Genomic DNA, 5,425 nt, shown 5'->3' with positions numbered 1-5,425 from the left:
AAGCCTGACTTTATTATTTTTCTTAGCAGCATAGTAACTGCCACGGGCGTTCTTGTCTTCTACTGACTGCTGCTGAACACCATCAAGCTTCCCAAGCTGGAACGAACCATTTCATGCAGGTCCAGAGGGGTTCGGTGCAAATATGGATGTGTGCTTTTTGGACTGGCAGGGGTGACATTTAATTTCTACTGCTGAAAAATATTTTTAAAAACAGATTCTGATTGATTTTGTAATCGACAGGGACCCAAATTTTTTTCTATTTCTATGAACAACAACAACAAAAAAAAACCTTTTTTGTGGGGGGGCCCCCTGTTGGTCAAGGACCTTTGGAACTGTCCGAACTTTTCCCCCATATAAGGCGCCCCTGAGTACGACCTTACAGTCCAACAGGCAACATAACCTAGTTACAAAAGATTTCAGGTTTTTTGTTGTTGGTGGTTTTGTTGAAAAATAAAACTCTTGAACTTTTCCTCATGTTCTGTAAGAAGCATGTTGCTCATCTTGTTGGACTGCTTTCTTTTCACCAGGTGCTGAACCTTGATTTTAATGACCCAGAAGATTTCCTCACATACTGTGAGGAAGATGATGTGGTATATCGTAGTGGATTTAAAGACCTTGATAAAGCTAACAAAGTGGTGAAGGAGTTGTGGCCAGAATGGCTGGGTCCTCTGAAGGTGGAGGGTCCGCTTCAGACGCATTACCCAGGTAAGACGCATATTAACTCTGCATCACTGACTTCATGCAACATAATATCGTCTCTAGCCATCTTTTAGTTTTTAACAAAACATACAAAACTCAGAAGCGTTTTATTAGTTTTCTTCAGCCATTCAAAGCATTTATTTAGTCGTGATGAAAATGACTTGGTAAAATTCAAACTGACCATCAGAATGAGAAAGATCAGGCCTCTGAGGATCTTATTTGTTTGAAAACAGTATCAATATTAGTTTCACTTGCAGGCAGTAAAGACCACTTAATGAAATGAAAAGATTATTAACTTCAGGAAGTGAATCAGAAATTATATTTTAGAATTGTAAGCAAGTATCCTCCGCTGTGAAGAAAAAAGTGTTAATTTAATATTTGGAAGCGTTATCAACATGGACTAATAGGCTTCCTTCACTTCCTCCGCTGCCATCACTAAAACTACAGGCAGACTACAATTCTCAAACAGCGCAGAAAATCATCCTTCAAAGAACTGCGCTTTCTCACTACTTTTGTAAAACTCAGTGAAGACGGGAGTATTATTATTAGCAGCTGCTGTTAATAGTCATGTTTTATTAAATGATTTACTCCAGAAAACATYATTTTATGCTTGTAAAACTAAACAAATCTATGCCAGTGCACGAATGTAAATACTGATACTTGTAAACAGCTAAGTCCGTCTTGAAAAATAAATTGTATATCTCAATGAGATTATTATCTGGTCAAATAAAGGTTTTTTGTTATTTTTTTATGTGTTAATAAATGTTGAAATAGAAAATTCTGGAAAATAAAAACAGAAGGAAGAATTTMAAAAATAGTAACGGGTTAACAAAATTAATTTCATTGAGCATATTGAGGAAACCAACAGTGGAAAAACCTCTAAAGGTCACAAACATTATTTTAGTGTTTGGAGTCGGTAAAAATAATACATAATTTATGAATGTCACRATCAATTAATGTTCTTATAAAAAGAAATTGTCATGATAGTGAAAAACAACATAATCTTACATCCTTACTTTTAAGGTGTACTTAGTACAGTGAGTTTCCACATTCTCAAAAACAATATGAAGCATTTTAAAACAGACTTTGCATTAAAGGTGAAACCACAATTTAACACACTGTGTTGCAGTTACAGAACTCAAACTGGTTCTTACTGGGAACTGTGGAGAGGAAACCACCTTCACTGGAAACACCTTATGTGGGRGKMARGCYTTTTATTTTTCAGGTAAGGTAACTGTGCTGAAATTTAACTCATGTCTTTAAAAGTCCCCAACAAAAAATATTTATCAAGAGAATCTGAAACTTCTGACATACTGGATCTGAATGTTTATGATGAAATGATGTAAAACCCATCAATGATGTTCAGCACCTGCTACACCTAGCAGGTGCTGAACATCAAAGATGTAAAGATGATGTTCCTCCAGAAAGAAACAAACTCTGTACAAGAAGGAAACAATGCAGACTAACAAGGTTCTTAGCAAGAGAACATTGAACCAACTGAAGTAAAACATGAAAAGCAGAAAAACAACAAATAATCATGAGATGCAGCATGCATCCTCATCTCAACTTGTGCCTGAAACCTGAAATTAACAACCATCACCTGGTGGATCTCAGTGTTTCAGAAAGTTTAACTGAAGTTGTGAATGTTCCTAACCAAGAATTTGAGGCTGGATGCAAAGACAAGCTTTAGATTGACCCCCTCTCTTGTGCCTCCCTGTCAATGTGACAGCAGTCACCACTTCTAGGGCCTCATGTGTACACACTAAAACCGATGCAGCGAGATATTTATCCAGTGTTGATATTAATTTCTATACAGACCGGATCACATAACTAAATATCCAAATTAGGCAATGCCGTCATCTAGCTACTTCTTCCATTTTTTTAAATGTATTTTTGAACTATTGGATAAGAACTGATTCACTGATTCACAAAATCTAAGTATTCAGGGGCAAAAAAAACTGATCAGAATATTCTTAGTGAGAACATTTAAAGTTAGACTGAGTAAAGTGATATTTGCTGTTAACTAGGGGTGTAGTGATACAATAATTTCACAATACGATATACGATATTCTGGTCACGATACGATATGTATCACTGTATTTGTTGAGCAATACAATTTGATACGATTCAGTGCATTTTTACGATTTTCTGAAAGATTTTAGAAAGAGTGATTTTAGTGRCATTTTGTGTTCCATAGACTTGAATTTAGTTAACTGAAAACTGATTAAAAGCACCAACTACACAATATCTGAATCTGATTGGACAGTCTAACAGCCTGCAGCTGGACAAAATGAATCAAAGATGCAGTGAGAGAATTAGTTTCTGTCATTTGATTTATGTGGATTTGACATAAAACTCAAAAGTTTAAACAGTAATCCAGGAGCAGAGTGGGGAGATTATCAGCCTCTGTAGACTCTCAATATGCAAGTAATTGCGTGTTTTTTCTTTTGGACACTGTGGCTGCATCCGTGACTGTAAGCTGCTTTCTTCTAACTGCTAAAATAGTGGCTCCGCCTCACCCCGTAGTGATCGACTCCCTGCAGCTATGCAGCGCCGCTATTCCCCTTCTTGGATTTCTGAGTAGCTGCCTCTCAGACTGCCAGGATCTCATCGTTCTCTCAGTCTCTGATACTCTACTCCTTTCCACTTCTCCGTTCCGCTTCTCTATTACGGTTACTTGCGCAACTTTACTTCGTTTCACAGCAACAAAATACAGCCCATCGTTATTTATTGAAGATTTTACATTTCTAAAAACACAAGAATCTAATGTTTCATTTTGTTTTGTTTGTTTGGAAGCTCATTCCCTCTCACATAATCGGAAAAGCCGGGAAATGGCGGCGCTTTTGACATTTCTCTGACAATCAGAAAAATATGGTTTACTAATTTTAGCATAACTCTGGTTATACTTGGCCTATTAACACAATTTAAAAACTGGTGTGTAGTTTATAATATGCACTTTAAGCTCATGTTGAAAGTGAGACTGAGGGAGGCGGAACCTTGCTGCTATGCCGTAACAAACTAGACGTTAAAAAGAGCTATAAGGCTATGGACCCCTGTGGTTTAACGGATCGATACTCGCGGATGAAAAATCGATACTTTCCGAGGGYGGAAAATATCGATATATATCGCCGAATCGATTTATTTATACAGCCCTAGTGTTAACAATAAACAGCCCAGAACTTTTTTGGTGAAAATGTTGTGAAGGATGGACTAAGGTATACCTGGAGTGTTGTCTTAATTCCTTCATGCGTGTTTGAGAAATTCTTCTATCTTGTATGGCAACCTTTTTGGGGTACCTAAACGCTTGCTCTCACCAAGCTCCACCTTTTCCACAAAGCTCCTCCTTGGAKCTGCAGTCCCYAGCTGAGCTTTTGCCTCACAGAGCAGCCCTCCTCCGTGACTGCACGTTTGTTTAGTCTTATTTTATATTCTCCCACCCAGACCTCTTCTGAGCTCAGTTCCCATTGTGAAAGTGTGATCCCATTTACCAATAATATCCTGTTACTCTCCTCCTCACAGGATTATATTTAGATGAGACGGAAGTGGACTACTTGGTGGTGAAAATCATCAATACTCCAGAGTTCTCAGAAYTGACCACAAAAGAAGCGATARASRACACTCTAAACTACATCAGACRCTCCRGCCCTGCTCTTCATGTCTTCCTACTGGTCATCGAGCTGAAGAACATCAGTGCAAATCAGATCAGAACAACTGTACAGCGCTTTGAATCAATATTTCAGAACAAGGCCTTAAGACGCACCATGATTCTCTTCACCCACCAGGACCAGACAGAACCAGACATCCAGGAAAAGATGCAAGAGGTTCAGCAATTCCTGACTGAGAAAGTAGSCAATAGATACCTGGTCTTCAACAACAGACTTGAGGACAGAGATCCTCAAAAGGTCTCAGATCTGCTGAAAGAGGTGAAGAAGATTTTAGGCGTTGAATGAGTGGAATGCTAGAATGTTTTATATATCATCATTTTCATTATGGAACACCTAACTTCACTAATCACTAAAGAATAATGTTTTTCCTACGAACCCAACTCTCAGTCCGAGCTCAGCCTCTTTCTCTGCAGCAGGGCTAAAGAGTTGCATTGACTGAAATCACTGCAGATGAGACACCAATATTTTATTTTTAATGATTATGTTAATATATAAAGATACCTGTAAGTCAAATAATAATTTAAGTGCAACAGATCATAATTTTAAAACAATCGGAGTAGGGAGTACGCTCATGCCACCCCACACAAGATGCTGCCCTGGGTGTTTTCCATGTTGCCCATATCAGAAACCACCAYTGCAAAGAGCCATTTTTAAGTTAATAGAAAAATACAACATATTTAGGCCAACATGTTCAACTAATCGTGGATCCCTTTAACATAAGTCTGGTTAATAAAAAAGTGCTGCCTCTCTAGCAGAACCGGTTTCTGGAGCAAAGTTCTACCCTGGTGAATTCAGACGAACCAGAACCGARCATGGTTCCTGTGGAGGAAACAAACTTATGGACGTTTAATAGTTATGATGTTTTAGTCTCAGATCAGTGTCTTTCTTGGTGCTGTTTGGGTTTAATTTTCAYATAAAGACGACCCAGAGTCTCACAAACATTAATTTCTGAAAATGTTCCTCAGTCCTTGCAGTCAATACAATTCTATATTTTATAAATCATTTACAGTTGTTTAAACTAGTCTTTTAATTAAAATCTGTTCCTGAACTGTGCTGCTGCA

General features: G+C 37.9%; 1 long non-coding RNA gene across 1 annotated transcript; it reads left to right on the top strand.

Moving 5' to 3' along the window:
• Nucleotides 1-621: 621 nt before the first annotated feature.
• On the top strand, nucleotides 622-4,328 carry LOC108165900 (uncharacterized). Its single transcript, XR_001776236.1, has 3 exons — nucleotides 622-705; nucleotides 1,829-1,924; nucleotides 4,219-4,328. It is a non-coding gene; the product is annotated as an uncharacterized LOC108165900 (long non-coding RNA).
• The last annotated feature ends 1,097 nt before the right edge of the window (nucleotides 4,329-5,425 follow it).

Source organism: Poecilia reticulata, unplaced genomic scaffold (genome assembly GCF_000633615.1).
Source record: "Poecilia reticulata strain Guanapo unplaced genomic scaffold, Guppy_female_1.0+MT scaffold_131, whole genome shotgun sequence".
NCBI classification, from domain to species: Eukaryota; Metazoa; Chordata; class Actinopteri; order Cyprinodontiformes; family Poeciliidae; genus Poecilia; species Poecilia reticulata.
Note: the sequence above shows the minus strand (reverse complement) of the source record. Positions and strands in the feature narration are given on the sequence as shown.